Source organism: Narcine bancroftii, chromosome 1 (assembly GCF_036971445.1).
Source record: "Narcine bancroftii isolate sNarBan1 chromosome 1, sNarBan1.hap1, whole genome shotgun sequence".
In the NCBI taxonomy this organism is placed as follows: Eukaryota; Metazoa; Chordata; class Chondrichthyes; order Torpediniformes; family Narcinidae; genus Narcine; species Narcine bancroftii.
This window is the reverse complement of record NC_091469.1, coordinates 351793134-351815246: the sequence shown is the minus strand read 5'-3', so window position 1 is coordinate 351815246 and position 22113 is coordinate 351793134. Positions and strand designations below refer to the sequence as shown.

The 22113-nt window shown below is 40.2% G+C and overlaps 1 protein-coding gene across 7 annotated transcripts in view; it reads right to left on the bottom strand.

The window, feature by feature from the left end:
- The window catches only part of LOC138749384 (cadherin-20-like), a 262479-nt gene that overhangs the window by 218127 nt on the left and 22239 nt on the right, over positions 1 to 22113 (bottom strand). For 2 of the 7 annotated variants that reach the window (XM_069910637.1, XM_069910651.1), the window contains exon 2: positions 16470 to 16528. The exons of the other annotated variants lie outside the window; for them this stretch is intronic. The gene's annotated coding sequence lies outside the window, so the exon portion shown is untranslated. The remainder of the gene's footprint in view (positions 1 to 16469; positions 16529 to 22113) is intronic. 7 annotated transcript variants of the gene reach the window in all.

Sequence of the window (22113 nt, the reverse complement as noted above, 5' to 3'; positions counted from 1 at the left end):
CTGCTGAGTGTATTTATGAGATCATTTTGCATGTCGTGATGGGTGTTTGTGGCATTACAAGGGATCATTTTCACCTCAGCCAATTCAGGGTCCTTTTTAAGCGGATAGTCCAGTAAGGAGAGGAAAAGTCCATCCCTCCCCCCACCCCCCACTCCAACATGTTATCAAGTGCCTCTATCTTCCCTCATAAAGGCTAAATATCCAAGAACATCGATGAGAGAGAAAACACAATACCTGTTCTTTCATAGTTATTCTGTGTTGATAAGTGTTGAAATCTCCTTTCCAATATTGTTATGCCTTTCCTGCTCATATTTATGAAATCTCTGATCTCTCTCCACATCATTTTTCCAGTCATGAAGGCCCACATTCACAAAGGCAACCAGTGTCTGATGCCTCCAAATGGTGCTACACAGCTGACAGCAAAAACAAAATGTTGTATCAGCCTTGATACTGTATTCAAGCCAGTCCCGGTTGTGATACCAAGCAGAGACAAATGAATGCTTCCTCCCATTGAAAATATTGGCAGGGTACTGTTGTAAGATGATTTGGTTGGCTGGAGAGTCCCAAGGTCATCTATGGCTATTAGCGCTTACTTTAGCTGGTGCTTCACGGCTGTTCACAGTACGAGGCTCTTGCTTTTCAGAGGTGACTGTGTGGGGCACAAATGTATTTGCTCCCTCTTCTGTTGATGGGGCTGGAGGAGGGCTTGAAGAAGTAGATAAGTCTAGCCATTTTGTTTATCCATTTCTGCTGTGTATGTGTCTTTAAGAATCAATACACAATGGAGGAACGGTAAGCACACTTTATTCATGTTTAAATCTGGCACATACACTGCTTGCGATCTCAATGCAACTTCCGTTATGATTTCACGTGCACATTGTGTGTTCCACGCATTTCCAATGTAACTTGCTTTCTGACGTCATGCATATATGTAAATTTCTTATTTTTGTTTTATTTCATTTAACGAAAAGGTTACTTTTAATGTGACAAATATAAATTAATTAAAAATGTTTTGCACCAAAGGCTTGGCCTGTGAGTGGGTGGATGGATGGATGGGGTATAATAGCTCATGGTGGTGGGCATGGCCCACTAATGGCTCCTTACCCTTGGCGCCAGCCGTGCTGTGAAGTAAAATCACAGGAGCATAGTAAGGTAAGTAAATTTTCAACCTGAGGCTTTTTAAAATAAAAATAGGAAATGTTCGGGTTCATATTATGGATGGCACATGTTTTGGCTTCATTCATCTGATGGGTATAGATTAGACTAGATTAGAATATGTTTACCGAAATACAGTGAAAAACTGTCAAAGGCTAGCAAAGTGTAACCCCAATCTGATGATATTTTGGGAAAAGGAAAAAAGAAGAGAAAGAAAAGAAAAAGTGAAAGTGTTCGAGGATATTGCCACATCAATGTAGCTGAGCTCGAACCCTAAAATCGCTGCCTGAATCTTTTAGCATCTCCTCCATCCCTGCCCCCTGAACCCCACCCCATAAGCTGCCTGAACCTGTGACCTGGCGGAAGGACCTGAGCCACCGAGTGTGGAGCATGCTTCATCCAGAACAGCCACCTCCCGCTTCAGTGGCTGGTGCCTCAGCCTCCGCCATAGGTGCAACCATGTCCTGACTTCTGTTCAGCGCGGCCACTGGATAGACTTGATGGGAGCTGCTATCTCTCAAACTATCCACCGCATCAACCTCTCTCAAATGCCTCCCAACTATTTCTCGGCATGTTTCCCTTTATGGGTTTGGTGGTGCTGTGGTCCCATCCTGAAGCTGATCTGGATGTAGCAGGAGCTGCAATTGCAATTGCAATTGATCTGTGCCATCTTCTCTCAGTCCATTGTCTGGGGAGCCATAGAAGCACATTGGACCTCAGTGCAAGGTACAGCCTCTGGGCAGGTCACTGCTAATTGTTATTTTTTAATAAAAAATAACACTGTAACAGGCATTGGTCCTTGTAGAGATAGATCCTGACTTACAATTTCTGACTTACAATGTTTCAAAGTGACTATGGTCAGAAAGGGGGGAGGAATGTCAGAAATCATCCATGTGAATTTGCTTGGACTATTTCTGACATCTCTTTCCCCTTTCAGAATCTCTCTGTCTCCAATCATTTTTGTCATTTACGTGAATGATTCCTGAAAGAATGCCTCTAAAGCTATTCTGAACAAGGCACAGGGAACATCAAGAGCAGGGGCGGCCAAACCACTGGCGGGAGCATGGATGTTGGGATCCTGGAAGGAGCGGGGACATAGGGCTCCTAGCAGGAGTGAGGACGTTGTGTCCCTGGCATTAAATCTAGAGCAAATCTATGTGGAACAGAAAAAAAAGGGTATGTCAATCAATAAACAGAATTAAAATATATTATGCTATTCTGAAGATAATTTCTATACAAAATTTGTGGTTAATAGACATGAATTTATATTTGTGTGACACTTAATGTCACAACATGTAATAAAGTGCTTCACAGAGTGGCAGGAACAGGGACGTTGGTATTGTTTCAATTAGCAATAAGTTCATGTTATGATGTGAGTCCCAGAATGGAACTCCATCTTAAGTTGGGATCTATCTGAAGTGCGGATTGTGGATGGCCATATGACCTCTTCAGCGAACCTGAGATCAGAAGTGTCCTCACTTGCCTACCTGTGAGGCTGATGTGTAATTGGTTCTTGCAGCTGATGCATGATTGGTCCTCTAGGTGTCAATTAATTGTTAGATCTGCCCACAGGTGATGCCATTGGTCTGAGGAAGTCATGTGATTGAAAAGCCATGTGTGGTGCTTGTTTAGTCTTCCTTTTTTTTCTGTTGCTTAAGGTCAGTACTGAAATCCAGGCTGTTGACCATGGCCAGGCATCGGAGGGCTGGCTGCAATGAGCCTGGCCTGGCCTGGCCCAGCCCAGATCCTGTGCATGGTCAATATAGGGAAACCAAGTTCATCTGGCATACCTATTAGTTGTAGCTAATTTACTGTTCATTAATGTGCTGTGCCAATGGGTGGATGAGCATTGTGTGTTTAAACCTTGCATTCCCAATTGGGAGTTCAGAGTGTTTAGTTGCGATTTACTTACACCTGATGTAAATTTATTTGTGTATTATTCCAGGTTGGCCTGTGTGAGTGTATGCCCTTTTGAGAATTCTCCTGTGTGTAAATAAAGACCACTATTTGTTGATAACACAAGTCCATCCTTGATTCTCTTTGAACCCATTGAATCTATTCTTGAACACAACAATCTTCCCCAACCATTAATCACCAGCCCTTGATAATGACTTCATTGTCCGAAACACTGAAATTCTTACTTGCTGCAGCTGAACAGGTATGTTGTAAAAAATAAATGTTAAAACAATAATTATAGTTGTTTACTTAATTGTATTAAAAATATATAATAAATACAAAATAGATACATAATAAATATTCACAATGATCTTTAGTGAAGAAAAAAAGTGACTTTGCAATGTTATAGACAATTGGTGTTACAAGGGGAGATTTCAAGAGCCTGACTGCTGTTGGGTTAAAACTGTTCTTGAACTTGGATGTTCTGTGCCTTCTGCTGAAGGTAACAGTGAGAAGAGGTTGAGAACAGGGAATCCTTTATCATGTTGGCTACCTTTAGACACGTGTCACATTAAGACATTCAGTGGATGGGATGTTAAAGCCTGTAATGGACCTGGCTCTGTTTGTGACCTTCTGCAGGCTTCTGCATTCCTGGCTAGTTGAATTCACAAACCAGACTGTGATACAACCAGTCAGTATATTTTCCATGGAGCAGGAATGGAACTAGATTGGCGTATTTAAGGTGGCACTTCCAAAGGATGACATAGTCATAGGTTACTATATATATATATATATATATATATATATATATATATAATAATGATCTCCTTGGTCCTGCTGATATTGAGTAGGAGATTATTGTCCTAACATCAAGCTATAAGTCATTCTATCTCTTTTCTGTACTCCTTTTCATTGTTCGAGATTCTACAATGATTGTGGTGTCATTTGTAAATGTATAGATGGAAATGGAGCTGAGTTTAGCCATGGGTGCATAGTAGAGTACAGATACACAGCTTTGTGGGGCCATGGTGTGTACGATTGTGGTTGTAGTTCTGTCACCAATCTTTGCTGATGGCGGCACATGGGATAGAAATCCAATTGCAGAGAAGGGTGATGACATCAAGGTTATGTATCTTGGGGATTCATTTGTTTGGTACTGTTGTGTTGAAAGCAGAGATATAGGTGACAAATAAAAGTCTGAAATAGGCGTTGATTTTGGCCAGATATTCCAGCACTAAGTGCAAGGCCAGGGAGATGACATCATCAGTAGACCTCTTGCTCAGTATGTGAAAATGGAGGGGTCAAGGGTGGCAGGGAGGTTGCAGTTAATGTGAGCCATGACCAACCTCTAGAGAATGTATGGCAACCCACCACTGAACTCTCCCAACAATTCCCTGCAGCTGCCACGACTAGGCTGCTTCCACTGCCTTGCATTCCTGGCTCCCCTACTGCCTCTGGCTTGACGTACATGAATCTGATGGATTAAGGAGCCATTCACTGCAGGGCCTGGACTGTAATTCTGAGGCTCTGTCATCATGAAATGTTCCATAGTCAAAGGGAAATAATGTGTAGCGGTTGATTTATTGAAGGAACAAGCTCTGCATCATTGATCCTGAGACATGTTTGAATCTTACAATGGTGGCTCGTGAATTTGAAAATTTGGATAATGAGCTAAATCTGAAATTTACAAAAAAATGTATTCTCAAGAAACTAATGTGTTATTGCAAAGCCCCATCTGGTTCACTCACTTCATGAAGGGAAGCAAATTTGCTGTTCTGTATGTGGCTCTAGACCCACCAATGTGTTTGATTCAACTCCATCTTTCATTCAAGGGAATTAGAAATGGACAACAAATGCTACCATTGCCTATGAAGTCAACTAGATTGAAAATAAACCACTAAAAATATATTAAGGCAAGTGAACACATATTTTGGGAAATAGTTCAGATTAAGGGTAGTCTAAAAGAGAGAAGGTGGTAGAAACATGCAGGGCAAATTCCTAGTGTAAGGCCCACATATTAATGAAGCCATGGGCGGCACGATTGGCGTAGCCTTTATAGTGCCAGCGATTGGGACCAGGGTTCAAATCCCGCGCTGTCTGTAAGGAGTTTGTATGTTCTCCCCATGTCTGAATGGGTTTTACCCAGGGGCTCTGGTTTCCTCCCACTGTTCAAAATGTACCTGGGGGTGTAGGTTAATAGGGTGTAAATTGGTCAGTAAGGACACGTGGGCTGAAAAGGCCCATTACTTTGCTGTATGTCTAAATTTAAAAAATCAAATTGAAGATGAATAAAAAGCCAAATTTAAGCATTTTAAAGATCTTAGAGGGCTGTAAACAGGATTAAACAATGGAGAATCACTATTCCTGAATTATCCCTGTAGTCTTTTATACACATATTACAAATATGACTATTGTGATTGGTTGCAAATCACATTTGGAAATCCAGTGCATGTGGAGGGAGAAAAATTGCAGGTCTTTGTCCTTTCCACAGAAATTGTCAAGGAATAATGCCGGTTGGGGTTTTGTGTGCAAGTTGCTGAAATTGATTTGGACCAGTTAAAACACAGTCAACAAAGACTCAAATTGTTCAGCTCAGAAGTGAATCATGCATGCATTTACACTTAAGCCACTGGCAGAGCTAATGTTGTAATTTTAGAATGACCAGATATACATCAACAGATGTCGGAAAGTGTTTAACAAGACAAAGTGCAATCATTTGCTGAAGGTTGTGCCAGAAACAATTATAGGAAAGCACCAGTAGTTTCCAAAGCAGCTTATTCCTGAGATTAAACTACAGTCCTCCATCTCAGCTCATGGCTTTTATATAAACTGGTCATATTTATGCTTGGAATCATAAACATATACCTGGTTGTTTTGGTGACAAGTACACAGATTGATTATTAATAACTGTGTGCACAAGCGTCACCTGGTGAGATGCTATGTGTGTAGTTCAAACTTGCACTATTTCTATTGTCAATGAAGCACATTTGGTGCAGGAACCTGTCAAAGATTGATCAGAATCTCTCAGGCTTCCTTGGTGCTGTATAAACTGGACCTGCAATCTATTAAAATCCATCAGTAAAGAGGATGAACATTTATTTCACTGATATATTATGCATGATGGAGACATTGAAGACTGTAGATACTGGAATTTGTAGCAAAAGTCAGTCCGCTGAAGGAATTCAATGGGTCAAGAAGCCTCAGTGGGAGAAAAAGAATGGTTAACGCTTTGGGTCAGAATCCTTCATCTAGAATGAAGCTGTTTGACCCACTGAGCTCCTCCAGCAGATTTCTTTTTCAAATCTGTATGCTAACTTGTATGTCCAGTTTATTGTCTGTAAAATTTCAGCTATATTACCATGAAAAAGACCTTGTAGAATTCTGCATTACAGCTGTAAGCTAAATGAGAATTGTTGCTGGTATTATGTATTCTTTGGGGAAAAATACATTTTGGCAGGAAAGCCATAAAAGGTGTATGGCAGTTTTCTTCCTCTAACCCCAAATGAATACCCTCTTGTCCATGATCATGTACAATTTGGGGGTAACTGAAGGAAGAATATGAATAGAAAGAGCTAAGTCTTGGCAACAACTTTGTTCTAGTTTCAAACTATTTCACCCCTTTCAAAGGCACATGCCATTCTGATGTGGAAATGTTCCTTGTTCATTTCTTGATCAAAATCTTGCCATTGATACTGTGGCGGTACCTTGAGAGGAAGATGAGAAGCTTCCCCCATGGAGGATAATTCCTGATGACCATAACAACCATCTTGCCAGCAAATCTTCATCCCTCAAATGAGTTCAGATCAAAGCTCTTGGTGTTTCTAACTGGGAATCATTTTCACCATCTCTTCAAAAAGCAGGAACCACATTTATTTTTTTTGCCTTTCCTTTGTCCTTTTTGAATTGAATAATTGTTTCCTCTCCCTCCATATATTTTTAATTGAAATGGTGCCTGCTGACTATATTATCAAGGAGCTGGCTGTGAAAAGTTACTGAGGCCATATCTAAATGATTTGAATGAGTTGATATCTGAACTAACAACCTGAGAAGCTTGGGTTAATGGCTGTATCTCCACTGATGGTTAATTCAGCTCTCTCACACATTGCCAAGCTCAGTATGTCTTCCCAGCAAGCACTCCAATAAAGTCACCACAGCTTCCCTTTTCATAAAACTTTGTGCTCATTAGGGTGAGGGATGAGAAGAATGTGGAATGAAACCTTTTTTCTCTTCTTGACCACAGAATCATGTTAATTCAATCTAAGTTTTTTCATAGCACCAATGGCGGGGAAGGAAGCCTCCTTCTTTGCTCTTATTACCCAAATTAAGTCTCAACCGTGGAAATGATTCCAAAGGTCATTGATATTTTAAAGGCATGGACAGAGGCCTTTGCGCCCATCAGGATATGTTTTCAGTCCCATTCCCCAATTTTCCCTGTCCTCCTGCATCGTAATTGCTCTTTAAAAAAAAATTACTTCTCATCACTTGTGTGGACATTGCACACATTTTCAGTCAGTGTCCCCTCTGATAATTATTGTTCATTCTAATTGCATATACTGCTAGGAATGGAATAGTGTTCTGCTAAGATACCTGCATCATGTATATTACACTTTCTCCAACTACACTGAACACACAAGCATATTCCTACATTTACAAACAAGGAAAATAATTCAGATCTTTGTCAGTCCGTTCAGCCTGTTTGTCTCATTAAGGGTTTGCCATAATTTCTTACTCATGCAATTGGACAGTGAAGACTCTAATTTAAAATGAATTTGCTTTTTGCTCATACCTCAGTTAAGGGCTCAGGCCTGAAATGCTGGTTATATATCTTTGCTGTGTGACCTGCTGAGTTTCTCCAGCACTTTTATGAATTAAACTACAATTAAAGTGCCTGAACACTTACTACTTGTACACCTTTGGATAGTTTGTTCAGTGAACTTGCACCCATCTAAGTGAAATTGAGATGACCCAAATCTAAAAGGAAATAACTGCAGAATTGAACATTTGAAATAGTTGGAAATGTTCACCAAAGAGAAGAAAGAGAGAGAGGGGGGCACAGGACAAACACCTCAGTCGATGACCTCTCATCAGAACCAGGGACAGAGAGTAATCCAATATATCTTAAAATGCAGAGAATGCGGAAGAGTGGAATAAAGGGAATATTAGTGATGTCTGAGATCATATGGACACACTGTTGGAGGAGTTCAGAGATTATGGTTATATCATAGACATAAGTCTTGGTATCCCTCTATAAGTGACAGATAATGATCAGGGATGCTTAAAAAGTGCAGATGCTGAAATCTCGAATGAACAAAGAGAATCTGAAGAGATTCAGAAGGGTAGGCAGAATCTGGGCCCTTTGTCAAAAATCAAGAAGCTTGCATACATGTGCAAGTGTAAATATTGTCTGTGTACTCTAGCTCCACTGCTGAGGAACCATCTGATGATTAACTGCAACTTACTAAACATGTTTTCTTCTGAGAAGAGCAGTGTATTTGGCTGTGGTTCTTTTGTGTACTTTTTTTGCACAGCGTGTAATCTAAATCTGCTAGGGTTGTAGGGCTGAAGGGATTACAGATACAGAATAAGGTAAGGCTTAAAATATGATGATTTATCCATTCAAAACTTCTCATGACAAAATATTTAGTCTGTCATTAAGGCAAAACCTTTTTTGAAAATCAAAATCCCCTTTATATTTGGACTTCTATAAGTGGCTGTTTATATTGAGTTGTTTAGAAATATTTTGCAATCACCATTTTTTTCCACATTTTGGAATTCTACTTTATAATATTTATTTTTCAATTTTGCATTTAGTTATTTTTATCTAAGTGTTTGGATTTTCTCTCTAGCCTCTAGTGATTATGTGCTTGGTCTGTATGCAAGGGAGCACTGATATGTGGTTGCTCCCATCACATGCACTGAAAACTGTTTCACCAATTGGCTTCCTACACTTGCCATTGAGCATTTCCCACTGTTCTTCCTGCATCTTCAAGTTCCCATTCCATTGTTAGAAATGCAACATTAGCAAAAGCAAGCAAAACTCTATTTGAAGTTGTGCAAACTATGTGTTGGCAGTCTTAAACATGTTGCATGTGAAATCACCATGCTCAGGACTGTTGAATGGAATTTCAAATAATTGAAAAGGTAAAGGCCATATCTTCGATATCTTGACCTGCTAATATTCAGTCAGTGCAGTCAGATTCACTGAAAGATGCTCAAAGTCACAAGTACAGTGATGTGCAGTGGAAAAAAAAAACCCACATCAAATACTTTGCCATTGGCATGTGTCACCAAGTGAAGGAGAACAGATTAACCCCTGAATTCTGAATGTCTCTTAAAACGTAAACAGAAATGTTGGAGGAACTCAACCAGTCTTGCAGATGTTTCGGGCCTGAGTCCTTCTTCAAGGAATAAGCAAAGAAGAGCAAGGTGACAAAATAAAGACAAGGCTGGCTGGGGGAGAAGCCTAGGCCAACAAAAAGTGTTAACTGGATATGATAAGAGGAGAGATGAGAATTGATTTTGGTTCTATGAAAGGAGATGGAGAGAAAATTGAAGAGAGAGAGAGAGAACACTAGGGGAAGACAACAGGGGGAAGAAGAAGCAGGTTTAATGGAAACCAGAGAAGTCCATGTTTACGCTATCTGATAGAATGGTGCCCAGATTTGCGGATGTTATTAGTATGGCAGTGCATGAGATCATGGACAAACATGTCAACAAGGGAATGGGATGGGGATTGTAATGGGTGGCCACTGGGAGATCTAAGTTATTGTGGTGGAGAGAGCTGAGATGATCATCACGGCAATCTCCCAGTCTGTGCCTAGTCTCTCAGATGTAGAGGAGACCACAAAGGGAGCAGTGGGTGCAGTAGGTGACCTCTGCAGATTCACGTGAAATGTTGCTTCACTTGGTAGGTCTGTTTGGGGTCCTGATGGTCGTGAGGAACGAAGTGTGGGCTCAAGAACTCCCCTGCCAGTCTTCAGTCTTTATTTTGATGCTTTACTGTTCTTTACTTATTCCTTGAAGAAGGGCTCAGGCACAAAACTTCAGCAAATTTCCTATGGACGCTGTAATGCTGGCTGAGTTTCTCCAGTATTTCTGAATGTTTTTACTCCAATCACAGTGTCTGCAGGCTTTTGTGTTTCATTTTGTCACTTAAAATGTGCATGACTGATAACAGCCAAAAGACCCCCATACCCCATGCCCCCACTGTCAAGCCTTTAACACTTGCCCATAGGATAATTCAAAGCTGCTTTTAAATAAGTGAAGTAACAGCAGATCTAATTAAAAAAAAAAATTCTTCCTGCTTCATGAACTAAGAGTTGTTTCTGGATCCCGGAATATCTAGATCTAAGTGAAAGGCAGTTCTGAACTCAGCATCTTCATGTTTCAGGATCAGACAACCACACAATGGCCTAAATATGTTGGGAATTTCATCCCACTCATGGAATTGCCAGGTTATACAGCACAGAACAGGCCCTTTACCCTGTCATCTTTACCTGTCAAGTATGGGGTATCCCTTTTGCCCTACATTTGGTTCATATCCTTCTAAGCCATCCCTAAACTATCTAAACAAATATCAACCCAAGTATCTTCTGAGCTAAGTGGTCAATTTATGCAATGTGATATGCACAGGTCAACATCCATCAGCATTGTGGAAAAAAAAAGACAAATATCAGGTAGAATTTGGAGTGAAACAAGGAAGTCTGCAGATGTGATTGTAGTAAATACACAAAAGTGCTCGAGAATTCAGTAGGTCCTGGAGCTTCCACAGGAGACAAAGATATATAAAGGCCTGAGCTCTTTGTCAAGGTGTGAGCAAAATGCAGGCAGGCACCTGGATTAAAAGGTAGGCGGGAGGGAAGGGAAGAAGGGGCACGGGAAGGAGCATAGGTCAGTAGCCAAGAGGTGGACATGGATAGGAAGACAGGAGAGAAAAGGTGAGAAGTGATTGGGGAAGGGGTGTTGCTCTATGAATGCAGAGCTAGAGGAAAGGAGACAGGGAATAGATTCACAATTGAAGTGTTGCTTCACTTGGAAGGACTATTTGGGGCCCCAAATGGTGGTGAGGGATAGGTGAAGGCACATTGTAGTCTTTCCTGCAGTCACAGGATGATTGGTAGGAAGGCATGAATGGATAAACGACTTAAGGAGGGAGCATCCCTGCAGAAGGCAAAGAGGGGAGGAGAGAGAGGAAGATGTGTTTGGTGGTGCAATCATGTAGATGGTGGAAACTGCTGAATAGATATGTTGGATGCAAAGGCTGGTGGGGTGTTAAGTAAGGACAAGAGGAATCCTGGCCAAGGTGAGGACTGAGTTGATGGTAGTGAAAGGGAATCCATGTTTTTTGAAGGAGGAGGACATCCCACATGATGTGACAGAAATGGAGGAATTGAGAAAAAGAAATAGAATCCTTACAGGGGACAGGGTGAGAAGAGGCATAGTCAAGGTAAATGTGAGAGTTGTAGAAAATGCCTGTTATTGCAGGCTTATTATTTTTAGATTTATTTTATATATTTTAGTAAGTTACTGTGGGAGATTGGAACAGGGAAACACTCACAGAGTTCATAATAACATTTTGAACAGACAACCTGGCACCTAAGCCAAAGCTATAAACCATCATTATTGTTCTCAGTTGAAAGATTGAAACAATGGATCTTTGCCAAAGGAACACATCTGTTCAAATAGAAGGCCATCAACTGATGACTCAGACTTTTGGGAAATTGAAACTAAAAACCAGTATTTATCAAGCAAGTCATGTGATTAAGACTCTTGAGGAAATAGCATTTTAGTTCATCAGAAAGACATCTGGAAAGAGACTTGAATTGACTCTCGGGTGAGTTGGTCACTTCTGCTGTTTCTCCTTGACAGAGTAGAGCAGTGATACATTGGCTATTTTAATGGTCATTTTTGATTGACCCATGTCTGGGTAAAGGAAACAGGATCTGTCCTGTATATGGATCATAACCATTCTAATGGTCATTTCGTTTAACCTTTGCCTGGGTTCATGGAAGCATCTCATTGTGGAAGTCACAAGTTTCATAATCTTTATGTAAGGGGGAGGGGAGTTGTGAGAAATCATTTGTATGAAGGAATATTTCTCTGAAAGCAACTCAACAAAAATTTATGAGTTTTGACAAGTATGATGACTTGGTGTCTCACCTACTTCATAATTACTTCTGAACATCAGTTTAAAGGTCCTGAGTTTCAACACAAGATTTCTAAGTTGTAATGGTTTGGGTAATCCACACACATTTGTGCATTGCTAGGGTTAAGATGTTACATTATTAATAGTTATTAATAAAAATTATTTTAAGATACCATTGTCTTGGTGAATTTCTATTGCTGCTGGTTTATGATGTAACACTGTCGAGAGGTTATCTTCTTGCCTCTTCTTCCCCCTCTTTTTATTCAGGTGCCTGTCTGCTTTTTGATCATACCTTGATGAAGGGCTCAGGCATGAAACTTTGGTGATCTATATTTTCCTCCAATGGATGCTGCAGAACCTGCTGAGTTTCTACAGAACTTTTGTGTATTTTGGTAGAACTTGGTCTTGGATCATAGTGCTGAATTAATGACTGGAATTTCTTTCTTTGAGTAATGTGTGAAGCTGGGTGTCAAATCAATGCTATCCTTTAAGAGTAATTTATCCATCAGTACTTTATCTAGCCTTTCAACCCTTGGAGATGTTGTTGACCTTGGTGAGCTTGCAAAATAGATAAAGTGATTAAAAAATGTTATTTTCCAGATAAGTTAGACTTAAAGGTTCCTTCATTTCTCATCTCAAATACACTATAAATTTTCATCTCTTCACTGATTGTGGATGAGGCCATAAGCTTTGGAATTCCATTCTAAACCTTTGTTTCTCTTTACCTCTACTTAGTCCTTTAAGAAATTCCTTATAACCTACCTCTAATAATATTCATTAACCATCAGCCTTCATTACGTTTTGCCTGATAATACCCCGTGAAATGCTTTCCAACATTGGGTCTTGTACAATACATCATGCCACAGTCCCAAAAGAAGATTTAAAACTGAAATCAAATGAGCGAAGGTTTATCAAAAGTCAGAAACAGAGTTATAAATTCAGGATGAAAATTCTTCAGCAAATTAAGGGTCTTTGAAGTTTCTCTTACTGAAGGCATGCCCCTCGACCTGATGAGTATTTCCAGCTCCTTCTGTTTCTCTAGGTTTCTAGTATCTGCAGTTTCTTAGATTTTTTGGGGACAAAGGCATGTTTTTCCTTTATTTTCCTTTGTACTCCACTTTTAAATTTGTAATCAAACAATTCACATCCAGATTTTATTCAAGGTTATTTGTACACATTTTGATTTGACCATGTAGAAATTATAGCACTTTTTATATTGTATCCCAATTTAGGGACATATACTGTATGTATATTAAAGTAGTCCTGTTTCCTATCGCTTGCATGCAATGACTGCTTGAAGTTTCTGATTCATAGACATCACCAGGTGCTGAGTATCTTCTCTGGTGATGCTCTGCCTGGCCTCTACTACAACCATCTTAAGCTCCTGCTTTTTTCTGGGGCTTTGCACCTTCAGCATATGGAAGGCATGCTCAATTGGATTGAGATTAGGTGACTGACTTGGCTATTCAACAATTTTCCAGTTTTTAGCTCTGAAAAACTCCTTTGTTGCTTTAGCAATATGTTTGGGATCATTGCCTTGCTGTTGGATGAAGCACCGTCCAATGAGTTTCAAGGCTTTCTCTTGAACTTGAGCAGATAAGATGTTTCTATGCACCTCAGAATTAATTTTGCTACTGTCATCAATAGTTACATCATCAATGAAGATAAGTGCACCTGACCTGTGGCGGCCAGACATGCCCAGGCCATAACATCCCCACCACCATGTTTCACAGACGAGGTGGTATGCTTTGGATTTTGGGCAGTTCCTTTATGCCTCAACACTTGGCTCTTGCCAGTACTCTGAAACGGGTTTATCTTGCTCTCATCTGTTTGCAAGACCTTTTTCCAGAATTCTGCAGAAGACATACTTCTTGGCAAATTGTAATCTGGCCATCCCATTTCTGTGGCTAACCAGTGGTTTGCATTTTGCAGTGTAGCCTCTATATTTCAGTTCATTAAGTCTTCTGCAGACTGTAGTTATTGATACATCCACACCGGATTCTGATCTGTGGGACAGAGATTTGGGAATTTTTCTTCTGTCGTCAGCATTGGATGTTTTCCTTGGAGTACCAGTCCCTTTACGATTACTAAGCTCACAAATATGCTTTTTCTTTTCATTGATGTTCCAAAAAGTTTGGATGATGTATTCTTGATTTTCAGCCTCATAATGACTTTTTTGACTTTCATTGGCACAACTCTGGTCCTCATGTTGAAATATGGCAACTGGAGACTCTAAAGGTGATCAAAAGCGTAGAAGCAATCCTAGTTCTCTTATACCTGGACCAATGAAGCAATTTAACATACCCGAGTACTCACAAACACCTGTGAAGCCTAATGCCTGAAACATAATTGTGCACTGAAATGAAGGAACTATGTATATAAAGTTCTGTAATTTCTACGTGGTGAAACAAAAATGTATATAAATAACTTTGAATAAAATCTGGAATGTGCTCTTTAATCACATATGAATTGATTGATTACAAATTTAAAACTGTGGAGCACAAGGATAAATAAAGGAAAAAAGTTTTTTGTCCAAATATTTTTCAGAATATTACAAAAATTCCTTTGTTTCAGAAGGAAATCCTCAGTGGAATTCAAAGAGAGTTGAAATGTATTTTCTTAAATAATGACACAGATAATAACATACGATTTCATTATACAAATAAATAAACAAGTTCATGGCAATAATGTATTTAGTTCAAATATCAAAACCTACACTGAAATCTCGAAATTTAGACAGGTATGATAACCAGCTGAGAACTTCATAGATAAATGCCAAACAAGTCTTCGAAATCTGTGCATGCTTGCAAAGATAGATAAAATCATAAAATAAAACAAGATATTTTCCAGCATAATTGCTGCAATAGGCGAAAAGGATACTGAAATTATGAGAACCAATTAATCATTTGAATACAAGCGTTGCAAGAAGAAAATGGTATCACATGATCTATGGACAAAAACCATTACAACAAGCCCAAATACGCAGGTAAACTGCCAATCCCAAGCTAAAATCATCTCTAAGCACTGCAGTGAATTGTACGGCTGGCCAAATAGGAGTATTAACAGTTGGGGAATGACAAATATTTCCAAAAATATTCTGAAAACCCCAGATTGATGCTGGTGACCTTGTAGCTACAATGCCAAATATACCAATAGCTATTATTCATTCAATCACTGCTCAAAGAGTTTGAAAGTTAGATATATGTCCATAACTTCTTCCAGATTGTATGACTCATATCATTTTCCTTTCAGAATGACTCAATATGGGTTACATTCCCACAGGATCCGATGCTATTCTTGATGGGTAATATTAAAGTGGTTAGTCCTAAATTAAGATTAACTATGTATCAAATTGAATTTTTACGATTAGCTTCAGCTGTTTCTAGGAAAGGCATAGCCATTACTTGGAAATCAGATATAGACTTGGGGATGGAGAGGTGGCATGCTGAATTGTGTTCTTCTCTTCCACTTGAGAAACTAACTTTTCATTTACATTATAAATATAATTTTTTCTTGAAAATATGGATCCCATATTTACAGTATGTTGGTTTGAAAATTTGAAGGTCTCTCTGAAAGCCTGTCCTGTTGGCAACCCTCAGCTCCATTATTATTTGTATTGAGATTTTTTTGGGCATTCTCCTAACTTTTTTTTCTCTTTTCTTTCTTTAATACCTTCAGGGAGGATTGGTGGGTGAGATGGATGAGGATTTTTTTCTATATTTTACCACTTTTGACTCATTTTAATTTTATTGATTATGTGTTTTTTAAAAATTCTTAAATAAAATGTTCCAAAAAAAAAATGGCTCAATGTGCATTCCAGCCAATGAAGAACTTTTCAAGTGGTGAACTTGTTACCACAATTCTTAAATTACAAGCTCTGATTACATTAACATGACAACAACTATAAAATCATTTTGGAAATATTGGCTGGAAGATAATGGCTCTACATGATATCACGGATAACATTTCTGCTCTTTTGCTGAATTTCAGAGGGGAGGGAAGACCTTGCTTTAGAGTCTTATAGGAGAGATGCCGTATCTGACAGGACAGACTCGTTTGGTACTGCAGCTTAGATTTTGTCCTCAAGTTCCTGGAATGGGACTTGATTTACTTCCATGGTAATTACAAGTCTTTGAATGAACAAAGAATATGAAGGGCTGAAACCAAGGTCACAGTTACCTGCTTTTGACAGATTATAATGCCCACCTACTTTGTTAGTAAGTTCAAAGTTTTGCAGTATGTTCCAAGTGCAAACTACTGTTAACTAACTCACCCTTGTTTGATATTGTTCAATGTCTTTGACAAACATCTGACTTCTCATGAATATGATTTCTATAAAAAGGGGAAATAATATCAGCCTCAGCCTGGAATACATAAGATCTTTAAAATATTGACTACTCATCTTTAACAGACCACTCTTTGCTTATCTTTGCTTTGAAATCTTTTTATTCCATTTAACTGTAATTTGGTAATGAGCAAAGTTTATAATAGGACATTGTGTTACATCAAAGGTGATAGACAAATGATTTTTTTTTCTTAGGCATTAGGATGCTAAAAGGAGAAGAATGCTTTGTTTCACATTGTAGCTGAGTGGTGCCTTTCTTACTAATGCCTGGCTTTATGCTTGCTCTGTTCTTTTGGACAAAATGTAGGAAAGTAGACAGCTCACAGAATGTGGCTATTTCTCCTTGGTATTTTCCTAAGTAAATGTGCATCTTATGTGGTACCATTTCCATGTAGCTCACTTCTCACAAGTACCACTCACCAGTGAAACTGGTCTATCATGATGCCACTGAGAGGTGAAATCTCTCATTTCTTTGTGTCGTCCAGCAGCCTAAATTACCCAGCAGTAATCACAGAGCATGCTTGAGTGAAATAAGACTAGCTGGGTGCAGTACAATATCCTGTTCTCTTGTGTCACAAACTTACACAAGGTGTGCTGGTTACCCACGTGTGAATTAACAGAATGAGATGAATTCAAAGTGAAGATGATCAATGAATTAGCATGTCTGATCTTTTTGTGGCATCAATCATGTACTAAATGACAACATTATTTAAATATGCTCATTTTTTGTTTATATCAACATAAGCTGGAGCAGAAAAGCTTTACATTCTAACTGTTGTGGGACATTCTTAGTAAAATTAGGAATACTGTATATTCTTTTAGTTTTTTGCTTTCTTTTGCTGTTCAAAGAGACACTTTGAGGATTGTCACTGGTGACATCAATGGCAACACTTCTTTGCTGGAGACATGGTACTGGACTTTGGAGGGTGAATTATGAACCTTGGAGCAGGAGGCAAACACACACAAAGTGCCCAAACCCAGAGATTCTTCAGAGACATCACATCCTGCTAGACCTTTGTGATGAACAATGTATTTGCAAAAGGGCTGTCATGACTGTGAAATGCTGTTGGAAGATCTTCATTAATACTCATATACTCGAACTGCTTTGTCTATTGGAAATTATGGCCATGTTGACTCTGACATCCTCACTATAAGGTAGATCCAGCAGTTATCTTCTTGCTTATTCCTGCATCAGAGAGAAGGCCAAGACTCTGAAATTCAAAAGATATTATTTAATATAATTAAGGAGAAAACAAGATGAAATGTGATGGAGTTGTGAATAATGAACAAGGCTTGCAAGTAATACAGTAGGATATAGATCAGATGCAGTTTAACATGGACATTTGTAAGATGTTGCATTTTGGGGGTCACATCCAAGACTACAATGTACAGTAAATGGCAAGGCCCTTGGGAGCACTGATAGACAAAAGGATCTTGATGTGCTTGTCCACAGCTTCCAGAAAGTTGTAACACAAAAAGATAAGCTGGTAAAGGAGGTACATTGCATGCTTGCCTAATCAGTCAGGGCATTGGGAATGAATGTTGCAGCTTGTATAGTTCTTTAGTTAAGACATACTTGGAATATTGTTGACTATCTCGTTGTCGATCCTTGCATCTGATGAAATGGTGCAGCCAAGATAGGTAAACTGGTTGACCGTTTTGAGTTTTGTGTGCCCGATGGAGATGTGGGGAGGCTGATAGTCATGGTGGGGAGCTGGCTGATGGAGGACCTCCGTTTTCTTCAGGCTGACTTCCAGGCCAAACATTTTGGCAGTTTCCGCAAAACAGGACGTCAAGTGCTGAAGAGCTTTCTCTGAATGGGCAACTAAAGCAGCATCGTCTGCAGTTCACGGACAAGTTTCTCTTGTGTCTTGGTGTGAGCTTGCAGGCGCCTCAGATTGAAGAGACTGCCATCCGTGCGGTACTGGATGTAAACAGCGTCTTCATTGTTGAGGTCTTTCATGGCTTGGTTCAGCATCATGCTGAAGAAGATTGAAAAGAGGGTTGGTGCGAGAACACAGCCTTGCTTCACGCCATTGTTAATGGAGAAGGCAAATAGCGCATTTGGAAGACTACACAAAAGAGTCTGGAAAAACAACCAACTGAAAAACCTCACAAAGATAAGCGTATACAGAGCCGTTGTCATACCCACACTCCTGTTCGGCTCCGAATCATGGGTCCTCTACCGGCATCACCTACGGCTCCTAGAACGCTTCCACCAGCGTTGTCTCCGCTCCATCCTCAACATTCATTGGAGCGCCTTCATCCCTAACATCGAAGTACTCGAGATGGCAGAGGCCGACAGCATCGAGTCCACGCTGCTGAAGATCCAGCTGCGTTGGGTGGGTCACGTCTCCAGAATGGAGGACCATCGCCTTCCCAAGATCGTGTTATATGGCGAGCTCTCCACTGGCCACCGTGACAGAGGTGCACCAAAGAAGAGGTACAAGGACTGCCTAAAGAAATCTCTTGGTGCCTGCCACATTGACCACCGCCAGTGGGCTGATACCGCCTCAAACTGTGCATCTTGGCGCCTCACAGTTCGGCGGGCAGCAACCTCCTTTGAAGAAGACCGCAGAGCCCACCTCACTGACAAAAGACAAAGGAGGAAAAACCCAACACCCAACCCCAACCAACCAATTTTCCCCTGCAACCGCTGCAACCGTGTCTGCCTGTCCCGCATCGGACTTGTCAGCCACAAACGAGCCTGCAGCTGACGTGGACATTTACCCCCTCTATAAATCTTCGTCCGCGAAGCCAAGCCAAAGAAAAAGAACTTGGAATATTGTGCACAGGTCTGGTTGCCACACTATAGAAAGGATGAAGAGGCTTTAGATTGTTGCAGAAGAATCTCACTAGGATGATGCCTGGATTAGAGTCTTAAATATAACGAGAGGTTGGAAAAATTTGGATACCTTTCTCTGAAATGTCAAAAGATGACCTTAGAGGCAACCCAAGGTTGAGGTGCTGTTCTTGTAGTTCGTGTTTGTCCTCACATTAGCAGTGAAGGAGATCGAAGGTACACAGGTAGGTATGTAGCACCAAGCTGATTTTGTGGCTTTTCTAAAGTATCGGACCATCCTCCTGACATATATTTGAAGGCCAAATTGCAAAGTGGCGTTACTGAGTGAATAGTGAAGCTTTCGTCTGTAATCTTTACCCCTCAGTGGGCAGCCAGAATGAGCTGCTACAGTATGTGCCATAGGGAATGTCATTTTAAGGACCATCTCCCTTCTCTGAATGCTGCAGAGCCGGGACACTAAATATGTGAAATCAGATGAGGTCTTGTCATTAATTTCACAGCCAAAACTATGTGCAATTCAATCTCCCGGCATGTGTATGTAAGGAGCATTTGTTAAAAAAAAATCCATTATTGTTTCAACTCTGTGGGCTGATTGATGGTTATCTTATTTGGCTCAAAACTATGATTGGAGCACAATGAAAAATGTTCTGATATTGTCATGCCTGGAAAATATTACTGTTGATACTAACCTTAATGAGTGCTGACAGAGTGTGGAAATAAAAGAGTGGGATAATTACTTGTTTGAGTTTGTTTATTAGTTTTAGTGAAGTGAGGCAGACATCTCATTTATATCAAAATTATAGTTACCAGAGCATCAAGGAGAGTCTCTTGAGAAATTGAGGTCAGGCTCGCATTCTTGCACTGCCTGGTCCTAAGGAACACTATAGAATCTACAGGGCACTGGCTTGCAGAGCTTTGGTGCAATGCGCACTTGCAGTGTTGGTAGAGCTATTTCTGCATGCTAGCAATGTGAACCCTTCAACAATTTCTTTAATATCTGCTCTTTATGCAGCCTCAGACCAGTGCAAACTCTGAATAATCCAAAAAGCAAACCACTGGAGGACCTCAGCAAGTTGTGCAGTATCTGTAGGGCTGGGGGTGGGGGTGGGGGGTGGGGAGAGAAGGAATTGTTGAAGTTTTGGCTGGAGACCTTTATGATCACCTTGACCTGTAATGCAGGAAATTCTTCTCCCCCCAGATATTGCCTGCCCCACTGAATTTCTTCAGCAGTTTGCTTTTGGTCCATATTCCAGCATCTTTCCTCCCTTGTGCCTACAACCTTTCCAAATGGAGATTGATATCTGGATTGAGAATGAACCCTAATGAGCTTCATTTGGTGTGAACTCAGAAAATGACACATCAGAGAAGGAGGAAACATTCTCAGTTCCTCAGCGAGGCGATGATTCAAAAGTCCAGCATAAACATCTTTCTCCTGATCTATTTTTTAATGAGAAACAAACAAACATCAAAGTTTGAGGACAATATCTTAGTAAAACACTTCATCGGAAGCCTCACTTCCTTCCCTTAATTCTCAATATTCCCCATTCTGAGAACCTGAAAATGTGAAGTACTTCTCAAACTTTGAGATCTAGGTCTCAGTACCCTGCCCATGATAGGATCTGAGGACTAACAGATTACAATCACTGACGATGGGTAATAGCATTTCCTCCATGATCGTACTCAACACTAGCCTCTGATGTGTATTGAGTACCTTTTTAGACTCGCCATTCCAACTCCATCTTCAAATTTGCTGCTGTCACTACAGTAGTAGGCTGGTTATCACAAAATGATGAGACAGAATACAGGAAAGTGATTGAAGTTTGGTGGCATGGTGCCAAGATAACAACCTCCTTCAATGTAAATAAGATGAGGGAGATGATTGTTAACTTCAGAGAAAGAAGACACAATGTCCTATCCACACAAATGGTGCTGAAATTGAAAGAGTAAATACCTTCAATCTCTTAGGAATGAACGACTCCAGTGACCTGACCTGGGACAAGCATGTTGATGCATCCGCCAAGTAAGTACACCAATACCTCCACTTTTTGGATGACTAAGTGTGATAGTACAGATCTATCACCAATGTATATAGTGTATATAGTTACTGTATCTAGACTGTGCTTACAGCGATTGGCTGAGAGATAAGCCACGCCTATTGTCTGGGCCTTAAAGGGTTGTGTCCCTAGCCAGGTCGGATCATTCCGGACTGGTCGGGCACCTGTGAAGAGCTCCTGTCTTTTGCTAATAAAAGCGTTGGTTTGGATCAACAAGTCTTTGATTCTTTCGACGAGCTCTACACTAAGGAAGTTTGGCATGTTCCCCTTCTCCCGCAACAAATTATGCAGGTGCACCATCAAAGAATACCATCATAGCAGGGTCTGGGAGATGTTCTGTTTGAGTTTAGAACAGAATGTGAACTTCTCTCCCTTCCATGAACTCCATCTACACGTGTCACTGCCCAGGAAAGGCAGCCAACATAATGACCCACTCCCTTCTCCCTCCTTCCAATGGGGAGAAGGCTCAAGAGTGTGAAAGCACGAACCAACAGGCTTAAAGACAATTTCTTCCCTAGAGTCATCAGGCTTGCAAGACTGTATGAAAGTTAGAGATACCTCTTAACCTGCTTGCAGAAGAGCCCTCTCACTGTTCCAAGTATAATGTGATAAATCAACTTAAATAAAAACCATCTCTGAGGATTCTGAAAGATTGATGTGGGATTAACGTAGCTCAAATGAAATCACAGGTGAAGTTTGCTGATTCATTTTATTC